The sequence below is a fragment of the Loxodonta africana genome, chromosome 17 (genome assembly GCF_030014295.1).
Source record: "Loxodonta africana isolate mLoxAfr1 chromosome 17, mLoxAfr1.hap2, whole genome shotgun sequence".
Lineage (NCBI taxonomy): Eukaryota > Metazoa > Chordata > Mammalia > Proboscidea > Elephantidae > Loxodonta > Loxodonta africana.
In genome coordinates, this window is record NC_087358.1 from 83,470,498 (window position 1) to 83,487,258 (window position 16,761).

Sequence of the window (16,761 nt, forward strand, 5' to 3'; positions counted from 1 at the left end):
GTTAGTGTTGTTTGTTGTTAGGTTGTTAGGATTGTTGTTAGGGTGTTAGTGGTGTTTGTTGTTAGGGGGTTAGTGTTTTTTGTTGTTAGGGGGTTAGTGTTGTTTCTTGTTAGAGAGTTAGTTTTCTTTGTTGTTAGGGGATTAGGGTTGTATGTAGTTAGTGGGTTAGAGTTGTTTGTTGTTGGGGGTTAGGGTTGTTTGTTGTTAGGGGGTTAGGGTTGTTGTTAGGGGGTTAGTGCTTTTTGTATTTAGGGGTTTCGGGTTGTTTCTTGTTGGGGTTTAGTGGTTTTTGTTGTTAGGGTGTTAGTGTTGTTTGTTGTTAGGGGGTTAGTGTTGTTTGTTCTTACGGGGTTAGTGTTGTTTGTGGTTAGGGTGTTAGTGTTGTTTGTGGTTAGGGGGTTATTGTTGTTGGTTGTCAGGGGGTTAGGATTGTTTGTTGTTAGGCGTTTAGGGGTGTTTGTTGTTAGGGGGTTAAGGTTGTTTGTTGTTAGGAGGTCAGGGTTGTTTGTTGTTACGGGGTTAGGTTAGTTTCTTGTTAGGGGTTTAGTGTTGTTTGTTGTTAGGGGGTTAGTGTTTGTTGTTTGGGGGTTAGGGTTGTTTGTTGTTACGGGGTTAGTGTTGTTTGATGTTAGGGGTTAGGGTTTTTTGTTGTTAGGGGGTTAGTGTTGTTTGCTGTTAGGGTGTTAGGGTTGTTTGTTGTTAGTGGGTTAGGGTTGTTTGTTGTTAGTGGGTTAGTGTTTTTGGTTTTTAGGGGTTAGGGTTGTTTGTTGTTTGGGGGTTAGTGTTGTTTGTTGTTAGGGGGTTAGGGTCGTTTGTTGTTAGGGTGTTAGTGTTCTTTGATGTTAGGGGTTTAGGGTTGTTTGTTGTTGGGGGTTAGGGTTGTTTGTTGTTAGGGGTTAGGGTTTTTTGTTGTTACGGGGTTAGGGTTGGTTCTTGTTAGGGGGTTAGTGTTGTTTGTTGTTGGTGGGTTAGGATTGTCTGTTGTTTGGTTAGGGTTGTGTGTTGTTAGGGGGTTAGTGTTGTTTGTTGTTAGGGGTTTAGGGTTGTTTCTTGTTGGGGTTTAGTGGTTTTTGTTGTTAGGGTGTTAGTGTTGTTTGTGGTTAGGGGGTTAGTGTTGTTGGTTGTTAGGGGGATAGGAATGTTTGTTGTTAGGGGGTTAGGGTTGTTTGTTGTTACTGGGTTAGTGTTGTTTGATGTTAGGGATTAGGGTTGTTTGTTGTTAGGGGGTTAGTGTTGTTTGTTGTTAGGGTGTTAGGGTTGTTTGTTGTTAGTTGGTTAGTTTAGTTTGCTGTTAGTGGGTTAGTGTTTTTGGTTTTTAGGGGTTAGGGTTGTTTGTTGTTTGGGGGCTAGTGTTGTTTGTTGTTAGGGTGTTAGGGTTGTTTGTTGTTAGGGTGTTAGTGTTCTTTGATGGTAGGGGTTTAGGGTTGTTTGTTGTTAGGGGGTTAGGGTTGTTTGTTGTTAGGGGTTAGGGTTGTTTGTTGTTACGGGGTTAGGGTAGGTTCTTGTTAGGGGGTTAGTGTTGTTTGTTGTTGGTGGGTTAGGGTTGTTTGCTGTTTGGTTAGGGTTGTGTGTTGTTAGGGGGTTAGTGTTGTTTGTTGTTAGCAGTTTAGGGTTGTTTCTTGTTGGGGTTTAGTGGTTTTTGTTGTTAGGGTGTTAGTGTTGTTTGTGGTTAGGGGGTTAGTGTTGTTGGTTGTTAGGGGGATAGGATTGTTTGTTCTTAGGGGGTTAGGGTTGTTTGTTGTTTGGGGGTTAGGGTTGTTTGTTGTTACGGGGTTAGTGTTGTTTGATGATAGGGGTTAGGGTTGTTTGTTGTTAGGGGGTTAGTGTTGTTTGTTGTTAGGGGCTTAGTGTTGTTTGTTGTTAGCAGTTTAGGGTTGTTTCTTGTTGGGGTTTAGTGGTTTTTGTTGTTAGGGTGTTAGTGTTGTTTGTGGTTAGGGGGTTAGTGTTGTTGGTTGTTAGGGGGATAGGATTGTTTGTTCTTAGGGGGTTAGGGTTGTTTGTTGTTTGGGGGTTAGGGTTGTTTGTTGTTACGGGGTTAGTGTTGTTTGATGATAGGGGTTAGGGTTGTTTGTTGTTAGGGGGTTAGTGTTGTTTGTTGTTAGGGTGTTAGGGTTGTTTGTTGTTAGTGGGTTAGGGTTCTTTGTTGTTAGTGGGTTAGTGTTTTTGGTTTTTAGGGGTTAGGGTTGATTGTTGTTTGGGGGTTAGTGTTGTTTGTTGTTAGGGGGTTAGGGTTGTTTGTTGTTAGGGGGTTAGTGTTGTTTGTTGTTAGGGATTAGGGTTGTTTGTTGTTACGGGGTTAGGGTAGGTTCTTGTTAGGGGGTTAGTGTTGTTTGCTGTTGGTGGGTTAGGGTAGTTTGTTGTTTGGATAGGGTTGTGTGTTGTTAGGGGGTTAGTGTTGTTTGTTGTTAGGGGTTTAGGGTTGTTTCTTGTTGGGGTTTAGTGGTTTTTGTTGTTAGGGTGTTAGTGTTGTTTGTGGTTAGTGTTGTTGGTTGTTAGGGGGAGAGGAATGTTTGTTGTTAGTGGGTTAGGGTTGTTTGTTGTTATGGGGTTAGTGTTGTTTGATGTTAGGGGTTTGGGTTGTTTGTTGTTTGGGGGTTAGGGTTGTTTCTTGTTGCAGGTTTAGTTTTGTTTGTTGTTACGGGGTTGGGGTAGTTTCTTGTTAGGGGTTTAGTGGTTTTTGTTGTTAGGGTATTATTGTTGTTTGTTGTTAGCGGTTTAGTGTTGTTTCTTGTTGGGGTTTAGATGTTTTTGTTGTTAGGGTGTTAGTGTTGTTTGTGGTTAGGGGGTTAGTGTTGTTGTTTGTTAAGGGGTTAGGGTTGTTTGTTGTTAGAAGGATAGGGTTGTTTGTTGTTATGGGTTTAGTGTTGTTTGTTGTTAGGGGTTTAAGGTTGTTTGTTGTTAGGGGTTTAGTGTAATTTATCTTTAGGGGGTTAGTGTTGTTTGTTGTTAGGTTGTTAGGATTGTTGTTAGGGGGTTAGTGGTGTTTGTTGTTAGGGGGTTAGTGTTTTTTGTTGTTAGGGGGTTAGTGTTGTTTCTTGTTAGAGTGTTAGGGTTCTTTGTTGTTAGGGGCTTAGGGTTGTTTGTTGTTAGTGGGTTAGAGTAGTTTCTTGTTGGGGGTTAGGGTTGTTTGTTGTTAGGGGGTTAGGGTTGTTGTTAGGTGGTTAGTGTTGTTTCTATTTAGGGGTTTGGGGTTGTTTCTTGTTGAGGTTTAGTGGTTTTTGTTGTTAGGCTGTTAGTGTTGTTTGTTGTTAGGGGGTTAGTGTTTGTTGTTAGGGGTTTAGGGTTGTTTCTTGTTGGGATTTAGTAGTTTTTGTTGTTAGGGTGTTAGTGTTGTTTGTGGTTAGGGGGTTAGTGTTGTTGTTTGTTAGGGGGTTAGGGTTGTTTGTTGTTAGGAGGTTAGGGTTGTTTGTTGTTACAGAGTTAGGTTAGTTTCTTGTTAGGGGTTTAGTGTTGTTTGTTGTTAGGGGGTTAGTGTTTTTTGTTAGGGGTTTAGCGTTGTTTGTTGTTAGTGGGTTAGTGTTTGTTGTTAGGGGTTTAGTGTTGTTTCTTGTTGGGGTTTAGTGGTTTTTGTTGTTAGGGTGTTAGTGTTTGGTGTTAGGGGTTTAGGGTTGTTTGTTGTTAGGGGTTTAAGGTTGTTTGTTGTTAGGAGGTTAGGGTTGTTTGTTGTTACGGGGTTAGGTTAGTTTCTTGTTAGGGGTTTAGTGTTGTTTGTTGTTAGGGGGTTAGTGTTTGTTGTTAGGGGTTTAGGGTTGTTTCTTGTTGGGGTTTAGTAGTTTTTGTTGTTAAGGTGTTAGTGTTGTTTGTTGTTAGGGGGTTAGAGTTGTTTGTTCTTACGGGGTTAGTGTTGATTGTGGATAGGGTGTTAGTGTTGTTTGTGGTTAGGGGGTGTGCGTTGTTGGTTGTTAGGGGGTTAGGATTGTTTGTTGTTAGGGGTTTAGGGTTGTTTGTTGTTAGGGGGTTAAGGTTGTTTGTTGTTAGGAGGTTAGGGTTGTTTGTTGTTACAGGGTTAGGTTAGTTTCTTGTTAGGGGTTTAGTGTTGTTTGTTGTTAGGAGGTTAGTGTTTGTTGTTAGGGGTTTAGTGTTGTTTCTTGTTGGGGTTTAGTGGTTTTTGTTGTTAGGGTGTTAGTGTTGTTTGTTGTTAGGGGTTTAGGGTTGTTTGTTGTTAGGGGTTTAAGGTTGTTTGTTGTTAGGAGGTTAGGGTTGTTTGTTGTTACGGGGTTAGGTTAGTTTCTTGTTAGGGGTTTAGTGTTGTTTGTTGTTAGGGGGTTAGTGTTTGTTGTTAGGGGTTTAGGGATGTTTCTTGTTGGGGTTTAGTAGTTTCAGTTGTTAGGGTGTTAGTGTTGTGTGTGGTTAGGGGCTTAGTGTTGTTGTTTGTTAGGGGGTTAGGGTTGTTTTTTGTTAGGAGGTTAGGGTTGTTTGTTGTTACAGGGTTAGGTTAGTTTATTGTTAGGGGTTTAGTGTTGTTTGTTGTTAGGGGGTTAGTGTTTGTTGTTAGGGGTTTAGTGTTGTTTCTTGTTGGGGTTTAGTGGTTTTTGTTGTTAGGGTGTTAGTGTTGCTTGTTGTTAGGGGTTTAGGGTTGTTTGTTGTTAGGGGTTTAAGGTTGTTTGTTGTTAGGAGGTTAGGGTTGTTTGTTGTTACGGGTTTAGGTTAGTTTCTTGTTAGGGGTTTAGTGTTGTTTGTTGTTAGGGGGTTAGTGTTTGTTGTTAGGGGTTTAGGGTTGTTTCTTGTGGGAGTTTAGTAGTTTTTGTTGTTAGGGTGTTAGTGTTGTTTGTTGTTAGGGGGTTAGTGTTGTTTGTTCTTAGGGGGTTAGTGTTGTTTGTGGTTAGGGTGTTAGTGTTGTTTCTGGATAGGGGGTGTGCGTTGTTGGTTGTTAGGGGGTTAGGATTGTTTGTTGTTAGGGGTTTAGGGTTGTTTGTTGTTAGGGGGTTAAGGTTGTTTGTTGTTAGGAGGTTAGGTTTGTTTGTTGTTACAGGGTTAGGTTAGTTTCTTGTTAGGGGTTTAGTGTTGTTTGTTGTTAGGGGGTTAGTGTTTGTTGTTAGGGGTTTAGTGTTGTTTCTTGTTGGGTTTTAGTGTTTTTTGTTGTTAGGTTGTTAGTGTTTTTTGTTGTTAGGGGTTTAGGGTTGTTTGTTGTTAGGGGTTTAAGGTTGTTTGTTGTTAGGAGGTTAGGGTTGTTTGTTGTTACGGGGTTAGGTTAGTTTCTTGTTAGGGGTTTAGTGTTGTTTGTTGTTAGGGGGTTAGTGTTGTTGTTAGGGGTTTAGGGTTGTTTCTTGTTGGGGTTTAGTAGTTTTTGTTGTTAGGGTGTTAGTGTTGTTTGTTGTTAGGGCGTTAGTGTAGTTTGTTCTTACGGGGTTAGGGTTGTTTGTCGTTAGGGTGTTAGTGTTGTTTGTGGTTAGGGGGTGTGCGTTGTTGGTTGTTAGGGGGTTAGGATTGTTTGTTGTTAGGGGTTTAGGGTTGTTTGTTGTTAGGGGGTTAAGGATGTTTGTTGTTAGGACGTTAGGGTTGTTTGTTGTTACAGGGTTAGGTTAGTTTCTTGTTAGGGGTTTAGTGTTGTTTGTTGTTAGGGGGTTAGTGTTTGTTGTTAGGGGTTTAGTGTTGTTTCTTGTTGGGGTTTAGTGGTTTTTATTGTTACGGTGTTAGTGTTGTATGTTGTTAGGGGTTTAGGGTTGTTTGTTGTTAGGGGGTTAGTGTTTGTTGTTAGGGGTTTAAGGTTGTTTCTTGTTGGAGTTTAGTAGTTTTTGTTGTTAGGGTGTTAGTGTTGTTTGTGGTTAGGGGGTTAGTGTTGTTGTTTGTTAGGGGGTTAGGGTTGTTTGTTTTTAGAAGGTTAGGGTTGTTTGTTGTTAGGGGTTTAGGGTTGTTTGTTGTTAGGGGGTTAGGGTTGTTTGTTGTTACGGGGTTAGGTTAGTTTCTTGTTAGGGGTTTAGTGTTGTTTGTTGTTAAGGGGTTAGTGTTTGTTGTTAGGGGTTTAGGGTTGTTTCTTGTTGGGGTTTAGTAGTTTTTGTTGTTAGGGTGTTAGTGTTGTTTGTTGTTAGGGGGTTAGTGTAGTTTGTTCTTACGGGGTTAGTGTTGTTTGTGGTTAGGGTGTTAGTGTTGTTTGTGGTTAGGGGGTGTGCGTTGTTGGTTGTTAGGGGGTTAGGATTGTTTGTTGTTAGGGGTTTAGGGTTGTTTGTTGTTAGGGGGTTAAGGATGTTTGTTGTTAGGATGTTAGGGTTGTTTGTTGTTACAGGGTTAGGTTAGTTTCTTGTTAGGGGTTTAGTGTTGTTTGTTGTTAGGGAGTTAGTGTTTGTTGTTATGGGTTTAGTGGTGTTTCTTGTTGGGGTTTAGTGGTTTTTGTTGTTAGGGTGTTAGTGTTGTTTGTTGTTAGGGGTTTAGGGTTGTTTGTTGTCAGGGGGTTAGTGTTTGTTGTTAGGGGTTTAGGGTTGTTTCTTGTTGGGGTTTAGTAGTTTTTGTTGTTAGGGTGTTAGTGTTGTTTGTGGTTAGGGGGTTAGTGTTGTTTGTTCTTACGGGGTTAGTGTTGTTTGTGGTTAGGGTGTTAGTGTTGTTTGTGGTTAGGGGGTGAGAGTTGTTGGTTGTTAGGGGGTTAGGATTGTTTGTTGTTAGGGGTTTAGGGTTGTTTGTTGTTAGGGGGTTAAGGTTGTTTGTTGTTAGGAGGTTAGGGCTGTTTGTTGTTACAGGGTTAGGTTAGTTTCTTGTTAGGGGTTTAGTGTTGTTTGTTGTTAGGGGGTTAGTGTTTGTTGTTAGGGGTTTAGTGTTGTTTCTTGTTGGGGTTTAGTGGTTTTTGTTGTTAGGGTGTTAGTGTTGTTTGTTCTTAGGGGTTTAGGGTTGTTTGTTGTTAGGGGTTTAAGGTTGTTTGTTGTTAGGAGGTTAGGGTTGTTTGTTGTTACGGGGTTAGGTTAGTTTCTTGTTAGGGGTTTAGTGTTTTTTGTTGTTAGGGGGTTAGTGTTTGTTGTTAGGGGTTTAGGGTTGTTTCTTGTTGGGGTTTAGTAGTTTTTGTTGTTAGGGTGTTAGTGTTGTTTGTTGTTAGGGGGTTAGTGTAGTTTGTTCTTACGGGGTTAGTGTTGTTTGTGGTTAGGGTGTTAGTGTTGTTTGTGGTTAGGGGGTGTGCGTTGTTGGTTGTTAGGGGGTTAGGATTGTTTGTTGTTAGGGGTTTAGGGTTGTTTGTTGTTAGGGGGTTAAGGATGTTTGTTGTTAGGATGTTAGGGTTGTTTGTTGTTACAGGGTTAGGTTAGTTTCTTGTTAGGGGTTTAGTGTTGTTTGTTGTTAGGGAGTTAGTGTTTGTTGTTATGGGTTTAGTGTTGTTTCTTGTTGGGGTTTAGTGGTTTTTGTTGTTAGGGTGTTAGTGTTGTTTGTTGTTAGGGGTTTAGGGTTGTTTGTTGTCAGGGGGTTAGTGTTTGTTGTTAGGGGTTTAGGGTTGTTTCTTGTTGGAGTTTAGTAGTTTTTGTTGTTAGGGTGTTAGTGTTGTTTGTGGTTAGGGGGTTAGTGTTGTTTGTTCTTACGGGGTTAGTGTTGTTTGTGGTTAGGGTGTTAGTGTTGTTTGTGGTTAGGGGGTGAGAGTTGTTGGTTGTTAGGGGGTTAGGATTGTTTGTTGTTAGGGGTTTAGGGTTGTTTGTTGTTAGGGGGTTAAGGTTGTTTGTTGTTAGGAGGTTAGGGCTGTTTGTTGTTACAGGCTTAGGTTAGTTTCTTGTTAGGGGTTTAGTGTTGTTTGTTGTTAGGGGGTTAGTGTTTGTTGTTAGGGGTTTAGTGTTGTTTCTTGTTGGGGTTTAGTGGTTTTTGTTGTTAGGGTGTTAGGGTTGTTTGTTGTTAGGGGTTTAGGGTTGTTTGTTGTTAGTGGTTTAAGGTTGTTTGTTGTTAGGAGGTTAGGGTTGTTTGTTGTTACGGGGTTAGGTTGTTTTCTTGTTAGGGGTTAAATGTTGTTTGTTGTTAGGGGGTTAGTGTTTGTTGTTAGGGGTTTAGGGTTGTTTCTTGTTGGGGTTTAGTAGTTTTTGTTGTTAGGGTGTTAGTGTTGTTTGTTGTTAGGGGGTTAGTGTAGTTTGTTCTTACGGGGTTAGTGTTGTTTGTGGTTAGGGTGTTAGTGTTGTTTGTGGTTAGGGGGTGTGCGTTGTTGGTTGTTAGGGGGTTAGGATTGTTTGTTGTTAGGGGTTTAGTGTTGTTTGTTGTTAGGGGGTTAAGGATGTTTGTTGTTAGGATGTTAGGGTTGTTTGTTGTTACAGGGTTAGGTTAGTTTCTTGTTATGGGTTTAGTGTTGTTTGTTGTTAGGGAGTTAGTGTTTGTTGTTACGGGTTTAGTGTTGTTTCTTGTTGGGGTTTAGTGGTTTTTGTTGTTAGGGTGTTAGTGTTGTTTGTTGTTAGGGGTTTAGGGTTGTTTGTTGTCAGGGGGTTAGTGTTTGTTGTTAGGGGTTTAGGGCTGTTTCTTGTTGGAGTTTAGTAGTTTTTGTTGTTAGGGTGTTAGTGTTGTTTGTGCTTAGGGGGTTAGTGTTGTTTGTTCTTACGGGGTTAGTGTTGTTTGTGGTTAGGGTGTTAGTGTTGTTTGTGGTTAGGGGGTGAGAGTTGTTGGTTGTTAGGGGGTTAGGATTGTTTGTTGTTAGGGGTTTAGGGTTGTTTGTTGTTAGGGGGTAAAGGTTGTTTGTTGTTAGGAGGTTAGGGCTGTTTGTTATTACAGGGTTAGGTTAGTTTCTTGTTAGGGGTTTAGTGTTGTTTGTTGTTAGGGGGTTAGTGTTTGTTGTTAGGGGTTTAGTGTTGTTTCTTGTTGGGGTTTAGTGTTTTTTGTTGTTAGGGTGTTAGTGTTGTTTGTTGTTAGGGGTTTAGGGTTGTTTGTTGTTAGGGGTTTAAGGTTGTTTGTTGTTAGGAGGTTAGGGTTGTTTGTTGTTACGGGGTTAGGTTAGTCTCTTGTTAGGGGTTTAGTGTTGTTTGCTGTTAGGGGGTTAGTGTTTGTTGTTAGGGGTTTAGGGTTGTTTCTTGTTGGGGTTTAGTAGTTTTTGTTGTTAGGGTGTTAGCGTTGTTTGTGGTTAGGGGGTTAGTGTTGTTTGTTCTTACGGGGTTAGTGTTGTTTGTGGTTAGGGTGTTAGTGTTGTTTGTGGTTAGGGGGTGAGAGTTGTTGGTTGTTAGGGGGTTAGGATTGTTTGTTGTTAGGGGTTTAGGGTTGTTTGTTGTTAGGGGGTTAAGGTTGTTTGTTGTTAGGAGGTTAGGGTTGTTTGTTTTTACAGGGTTAGGTTAGTTTCTTGTTAGGGGTTTAGTGTTGTTTGTTGTTAGGAGGTTAGTGTTTGTTGTTAGGGGTTTAGTGTTGTTTCTTGTTGGGGTTTAGTGGTTTTTGTTGTTAGGGTGTTAGTGTTGTTTGTTGTTAGGGGTTTAGGGTTGTTTGTTGTTAGGGGTTTAAGGTTGTTGTTAGGAGGTTAGGGTTGTTTGTTGTTAGGGGTTTAAGGTTGTTTGTTGTTAGGAGGTTAGGGTTGTTTGTTGTTACGGGGTTAGGTTAGTTTCTTGTTAGGGGTTTAGTGTTGTTTGCTGTTAGGGGGTTAGTGTTTGTTGTTAGGTGTTTAGGGTTGTTTCTTGTTGGGGTTTAGTAGTTTTTGTTGTTAGGGTGTTAGTGATGTTTGTTGTTAGAGGGTTAGTGTTGTTTGTTCTTACGGGGTTAGTGTTGTTTGTGGTTAGGGTGTTAGTGTTGTTTGTGGTTAGGGGGTGAGCGTTGTTGGTTGTTAGGGGGTTAGGATTGTTTGTTGTTAGTGGTTTAGGGTTGTTTGTTGTTAGGGGGTTAAGGTTGTTTGTTGTTAGGAGGTTAGGGTTGTTTGTTGTTAGGGCTTTAGGGTTGTTTGTTGTTAGGGGGTTAGGGTTTGTCGTTAGGGGTTTAGAGTAGTTTATTTTTAGGGGGTTAGTGTTGTTTGTTGTTAGGTTTTTAGGATTGTTGTTAGGGGGTTAGTGGTGTTTGTTGTTAGGGGGTTAGTGTTGTTTGTTGTTAGGGGTTTAGGGTTTTTTGTTGTTAGGGGGTTAAGGTTGTTTGTTGTTAGGAGGTTAGGGTTGTTTATTGTTAGTGGGTTAGAGTAGTTTGTTGTTGGCGGTTAGGGTTGTTTGTTGTTAGCGGGTTAGGTTGTTGTTAGGTGGTTAGTATTGTTTCTATTTAGGAGTTTGGGGTTGTTTCTTGTTGAGGTTTAGTGGTTTTTGTTGTTAGGCTGTTAGTGTTGTTTGTGGTTAGGGGGTTAGTGCTGTTTGTATTTAGGGGTTTAGGGTTGTTTCTTGCTGGGGTTTAGTGGTTTTTGTTGTTAGGGTGTTAGTGTTGTTTGTTGTTAGGGTGTTAGTTTTGTTTGTTGTTAGGGGGTTAGTGTTGTTTGATGTTAGGGGTTTAGTGTTGTTTGTTGTTAGGGGGTTAGTGTTGTTTGTTGTTAGGGTGTTAGGGTTGTTTGTTGTTAGGGGGTTAGTGTTTTTTTTTTTTAGGGGTTAGGGTAGTTACTTGTTAGGGGGTTAGTGTTGTTTGTTGTTAGTGGGTTAGTGGTGTTTGTTGTTTGGTGTTTACGGTTGTTGGTTGTTAGGGGGTTAGGGTTGTTTGTTGTTTCGGGTTTAAGGTAGTTTCTTGTTAGGGGTTTAGTGTTGTTTGTTGTTAGTCGGTTAGGGTTGTTTGTTGTTTGGTTCTGATTGTTTGTTGCTAGGGGGTTAGGAGTGGTTGTTGTTAGGGTGTTAGTGTTGTTTGTTGTTAGGAGGTTAGTGTTATTTGTTGTTAGGTGTATAGGGTTGTTTCTTGTTGGGGTTTAGTGGGTTTTGCTGTTAGGCTGTTAGTGTTGTTTGTGGTTAGGGGGTTAGTGTTGTTTGTATTTAGGGGTTTAGGGTTGTTTCTTGCTGGGTTTTAGTGGTTTTTGTTGTTAGGGTGTTAGTGTTGTTTGTTGTTAGGGTGTTAGTGTTGTTTGTTGTTAGGGGGTTAGTGTTGTTTGATGTTATGGGTTTAGTGTTGTTTGTTGTTAGCGGGTTAGTGTTGTTTGTTGTTAGGGTGTTAGGGTTGTTTGTTGTTAGGGGGTTAGTGTTTTTGGTTTTAGGGGTTAGGGTAGTTTCTTGTTAGGGGGTTAGTGTTTTTTGTTGTTAGTGGGTTAGTGGTGTTTGTTGTCAGGGGTTCAGAGTTGTTTGTTGTTAGGGGGTTAGAGTTGTTTGTTGTTAGAGGATTTGGGTTCTTTCCTGTTAGGGGGTTAGTGCTGTTTGTTTTCAGGGGATACGTAGTGGTTGTTCTTAGGTGGTTAGTGTTTTATGTTTTTACTGGGTTAGTGCTGTTGGTGGTTAGGGGGTTAGTGTTGTTGGTTGTTTAGGGGGTTAGGGTTGTTTGTTGTTAGGGGTTTAGGGTTGTTTGTTGTTAGGGGGTTAGTGTTGTTTGTTGTTAGGTGTTTACGGTTGTTCGTTGTTAGGGGGTTAGGGTTGTTTGTTGTTTCGTGTTTAAGGTAGTTTCTTGTTAGGGGTTTAGTGTTGTTTGTTGTTAGTCGGTTAGGGTTCTTTGTTGTTTGGTTAGGGTTGTTTGTTGCTAGGGGGTTAGGGATGGTTGTTGTTAGGGTGTTAGTGTTGTTTGTTGTTAGGAGGTTAGTGTTATTTGTTGTTAGGTGTTTAGGGTTGTTTCTTGTTGTGGTTTAGTGGGTTTTGTTGTTAGGGTGTTAGTGTTTTTGCTTAGGAGGTTAGTACTGTTGGTTGTTAGGGGGTTAGGGTTCTTTGTTGTTAGGGGTTAGGGTTGTTTGTTGTTACGGGGTTAGGGTAGTTACTTGTTAGGGGGTTAGTGTTGTTTGTTGTTAGTGGGTTAGTGTTGTTTGTTGTCTGGTTAGGGTTGTGTGTTCTTAGGGGGTTAGTGTTGTTTGTTGTTAGGGGTTTAGGGTTGCTTCTTGTTTGGGTTTAGTGGTTCTTGTTGTTAGGGTGTTAGTGTTGTTTGTTGTTAGGGGGTTAGTGTAGTTTGTTCTTACGGGGTTAGTGTTGTTTGTGGTTAGGGTGTTAGTGTTGTTTGTGGTTAGGGGGTGTGCGTTGTTGGTTGTTAGGGGGTTAGGATTGTTTGTTGTTAGGGGTTTAGGGTTGTTTGTTGTTAGGGGGTTAAGGATGTTTGTTGTTAGGATGTTAGGGTTGTTTGTTGTTACAGGGTTAGGTTAGTTTCTTGTTAGGGGTTTAGTGTTGTTTGTTGTTAGGGAGTTAGTGTTTGTTGTTATGGGTTTAGTGTTGTTTCTTGTTGGGGTTTAGTGGTTTTTGTTGTTAGGGTGTTAGTGTTGTTTCCTGTTAGGGGTTTAGGGTTGTTTGTTGTCAGGGGGTTAGTGTTTGTTGTTAGGGGTTTAGGGTTGTTTCTTGTTGGAGTTTAGTAGTTTTTGTTGTTAGGGTGTTAGTGTTGTTTGTGGTTAGGGGGTTAGTGTTGTTTGTTCTTACGGGGTTAGTGTTGTTTGTGGTTAGGGTGTTAGTGTTGTTTGTGGTTAGGGGGTGAGAGTTGTTGGTTGTTAGGGGTTTAAGGTTGTTTGTTGTTAGGAGATTAGGGTTGTTTGTTGTTACGGGGTTAGGTTAGTTTCTTGTTACGGGTTTAGTGTTGTTTGTTGTTAGGGGGTTAGTGTTTGTTGTTAGGGGTTTAGGGTTGTTTCTTGTTGGGGTTTAGTAGTTTTTGTTGTTAGGGTGTTAGTGTTGTTTGTTGTTCGGGGGTTATTGTTGTTTGTCCTTACGGGGTTAGTGTTGTTTGTGGTTAGGGTGTGAGTGCTGTTTGTGGTTAGGGGGTGAGCGTTGTTGGTTGTTAGGGGGTTAGGATTTTTTGTTGTTAGGGGTTTAGGGTTGTTTGTTGTTAGGGGGTAAAGGTTGTTTGTTGTTAGGAGGTTAGGGTTGTTTGTTGTTACGGGGTTAGCTTAGTTTCTGGTTAGGGGTTTAGTGTTGTTTGTTGTTAGGGGGTTAGTGTTTGTTGTTAGGGGTTTAGGGTTGTTTCTTGTTGGGGTTTAGTAGTTTTTGTTGTTAGGGTGTTAGTGTTGTTTGTGGTTAGGGGGTTAGTGTTGTTGTTTGCTAGGGGGTTAGGGTTATTTGTTGTTAGGAGGTTAGGGTTGTTTGTTGTTACAGGGTTAGGTTAGTTTCTTGTTGGGGGTTTAGTGTTGTTTGTTGTTAGGGGGTTAGTGTTTGTTGTTAGGGGTTTAGTGTTGTTTGTTGTTGGGGTTGAGTGTTTTTTGTTGTTAGTGTGTTAGTGTTGTTTGTTGTTAGGGGTTTAGGGTTGTTTGTTGTTAGGGGTTTAAGGTTGTTTGTTGTTAGGAGGTTAGGGTTGTTTGTTGTTACGGGGTTAGGTTAGTTTCTTGTTAGGGGTTTAGTGTTGTTTGCTGTTAGGGGGTTAGTGTTTGTTGTTAGGGGTTTAGGGTTGTTTCTTGTTGGGGTTTAGTAGTTTTTGTTGTTAGGGTGTTAGTGTTGTTTATGGTTAGGGGGTTAGTGTTGTTTGTTCTTACGGGGTTAGTGTTGTTTGTGGTTAGGGTGTTAGTGTTGTTTGTAGTTAGGGGGTTAGCGTTGTTGGTTGTTAGGGGGTTAGGATTGTTTGTTGTTAGGGGTTTAGGGTTGTTTGTTGTTGGGGGTTAAGGTTGTTTGTTGTTAGGAGGTTAGGGCTGTTTGTTGTTACAGGGTTAGGTTAGTTTCTTGTTAGGGGTTTAGTGTTGTTTGTTGTTAGGGGTTTAGTGTTGTTTCTTGTTGGGGTTTAGTGGTTTTTGTTGTTAGGGTGTTAGTGTTGTTTGTTGTTAGGGGTTTAGGGTTGTTTGTTGTTAGGGGTTTAAGGTTGTTGTTAGGAGGTTAGAGTTGTTTGTTGTTACGGGGTTAGGTTAGTTTCTTGTTAGGGGTTTAGTGTTGTTTGTTGTTAGGGGGTTAGTGTTTGTTGTTAGGGGTTTAGAGTTCTTTCTTGTTGGGGTTTAGTGGTTTTTGTTGTCAGGGTGTTAGTGTTGTTTGTTGTTACGGGGTTAGTGTTGTTTGTTCTTACGGGGTTAGTGTTGTTTGTGGTTAGGGTCTTAGTGTTGTTTGTGGTTGGGGGTGAGCGTTGTTGGTTGTTAGGGGGTTAGGATTGTTTGTTGTTAGGGGTTTAGGGTTGTTTGTTGTTAGGGGGTTAAGGTTGTTTGTTGTTAGGAGGTTAGGGTTGTTTGTTGTTACAGGGTTAGGTTAGTTTCTTGTTAGGGGTTTAGTGTTGTTTGTTGTTAGGGGGTTAGTGTTTGTTGTTAGGGGTTTAGTGTTGTTTCTTGTTGGGGTTTAGTGGTTTTTGTTGTTAGAGTGTTAGTGTTGTTTGTTGTTAGGGGTTTAGGGTTGTTTGTTGTTAGGGGTTTAAGGTTGTTTGTTGTTAGGAGGTTAGGGTTGTTTGTTGTTACGGGTTTAGGTTAGTTTCTTGTTAGGGGTTTAGGGTTGTTTGTTGTTAGGGGGTTAGTGTTTGTTGTTAGGGGTTTAGGGTTGTTTCTTGTTGGGGTTTAGTTGTTTTTGTTTTTAGGGTGTTAGTGTTGTTTGTTGTTAGGGGGTTAGTGTTGTTTGTTCTTAGGGTGTTAGTGTTGTTTGTGGTTAGGGTGTTAGTGTTGTTTGTGGGTAGGGGGTGAGCGTTGTTGGTTGTTAGGGGGTTAGGATTGTTTGTTGTTAGGGGATTAGTGTTGTTGTTTGTTAGGGGGTTAGGGCTGTTTGTTGTTAGGAGGTTAGGGTTGTTTGTTTTTACAGGGTAAGGTTAGTTTCTTGTTAAGGGTTTAGTGTTGTTTGTTGTTAGGGGGTTAGTGTTTGTTGTTAGGGGTTTAGTGTTCTTTCTTGTTGGAGCTTAGTGGTTTTTGTTTTTAGGGTGTTAGTGTTGATTGTTGTTAGGGGTTTAGGGTTGTTTGTTGTTAGGGATTTAAGGTTGTTTGTTGTTAGGAGGTTAGGGTTGTTTGTTGTTACGGGGTTAGGTTAGTTTCTTGTTAAGGGTTTAGTGTTGTTTGTTGTTAGGGGGTTAGTGTTTGTTGTTAGGGGTTTAGGGTTGTTTCTTGTTGGGGTTTAGTAGTTTTTGTTGTTATGGTGTTAGTGTTGTTTGTTGTTCGGGGTTATTGTTGTTTGTCCTTACGGGGTTAGTGTTGTTTGTGGTTAGGGTGTTAGTGCTGTTTGTGGTTAGGGGGTGAGCGTTGTTGTTGTTAGGGGGTTAGGATTGTTTGTTGTTAGGGGTTTAGGGTTGTTTGTTGTTAGGGGGTTAAGGTTGTTTGTTGTTAGGAGGTTAGGGTTGTTTGTTGTTACCGGGTTAGCTTAGTTTCTGGTTAGGGGTTTAGTGTTGTTTGTTGTTAGGGGGTTAGTGTTTGTTGTTAGGGGTTTAGGGTTGTTTCTTGTTGGGGTTTAGTGGTTTTTGTTGTTAGGGTGTTAGTGTTGTTTGTTGCTAGGGGTTTAGGGTTGTTTGTTGTTAGGGGTTTAAGGTTGTTTGTTGTTAGGAGTTTAGGGTTGTCTTTTGTTACGGGGTTAGGTTAGTTTCTTGTTAGGGGTTTAGTGTTGTTTGTTGTTAGGGGGTTAGTGTTTGTTGTTAGGGGTTTAGGGTTGTTTCTTGTTGGGGTTTAGTAGTTTTTGTTGTTAGGGTGTTAGTGTTGTTTGTTGCTAGGGGTTTAGGGTTGTTTGTTGTTAGGGGTTTAAGGTTGTTTGTTGTTAGGAGTTTAGGGTTGTCTTTTGTTACGGGGTTAAGTTAGTTTCTTGTTAGGGGTTTAGTGTTGTTTGTTGTTAGGGGGTTAGTGTTTGTTGTTAGGGGTTTAGGGTTGTTTCTTGTTGGGGTTTAGTAGTTTTTGTTGTTATGGTGTTAGTGTTGTTTGTTGTTAGGGGGTTAGTGTAGTTTGTTCTTACGGGGTTAGTGTTGTTTGTGGTTAGGGTGTTAGTGTTGTTTGTGGTTAGGGGGTGTGCGTTGTTGGTTTTTAGGGGGTTAGGATTGTTTGTTGTTAGGGGTTTAGGGTTGTTTGTTGTTAGGGGGTTAAGGATGTTTGTTGTTAGGATGTTAGGGTTGTTTGTTGTTACAGGGTTAGGTTAGTTTCTTGTTAGGGGTTTAGTGTTGTTTGTTGTTAGGGAGTTAGTGTTTGTTGTTATGGGTTTAGTGTTGTTTCTTGTTGGGGTTTAGTGGTTTTTGTTGTTAGGGTGTTAGTGTTGTTTCTTGTTAGGGGTTTAGGGTTGTTTGTTGTCAGGGGGTTAGTGTTTGTTGTTAGGGGTTTAGGGTTGTTTCTTGTTGGAGTTTAGTAGTTTTTGTTGTTAGGGTGTTAGTGTTGTTTGTGGTTAGGGGGTTAGTGTTGTTTGTTCTTACGGGGTTAGTGTTGTTTGTGGTTAGGGTGTTAGTGTTGTTTGTGGTTAGGGGGTGAGAGTTGTTGGTTGTTAGGGGTTTAAGGTTGTTTGTTGTTAGGAGATTAGGGTTGTTTGTTGTTACGGGGTTAGGTTAGTTTCTTGTTACGGGTTTAGTGTTGTTTGTTGTTAGGGGGTTAGTGTTTGTTGTTAGGGGTTTAGGGTTGTTTCTTGTTGGGGTTTAGTAGTTTTTGTTGTTAGGGTGTTAGTGTTGTTTGTTGTTCGGGGGTTATTGTTGTTTGTCCTTACGGGGTTAGTGTTGTTTGTGGTTAGGGTGTGAGTGCTGTTTGTGGTTAGGGGGTGAGCGTTGTTGGTTGTTAGGGGGTTAGGATTTTTTGTTGTTAGGGGTTTAGGGTTGTTTGTTGTTAGGGGGTAAAGGTTGTTTGTTGTTAGGCGGTTAGGGTTGTTTGTTGTTACGGGGTTAGCTTAGTTTCTGGTTAGGGGTTTAGTGTTGTTTGTTGTTAGGGGGTTAGTGTTTGTTGTTAGGGGTTTAGGGTTGTTTCTTGTTGGGGTTTAGTAG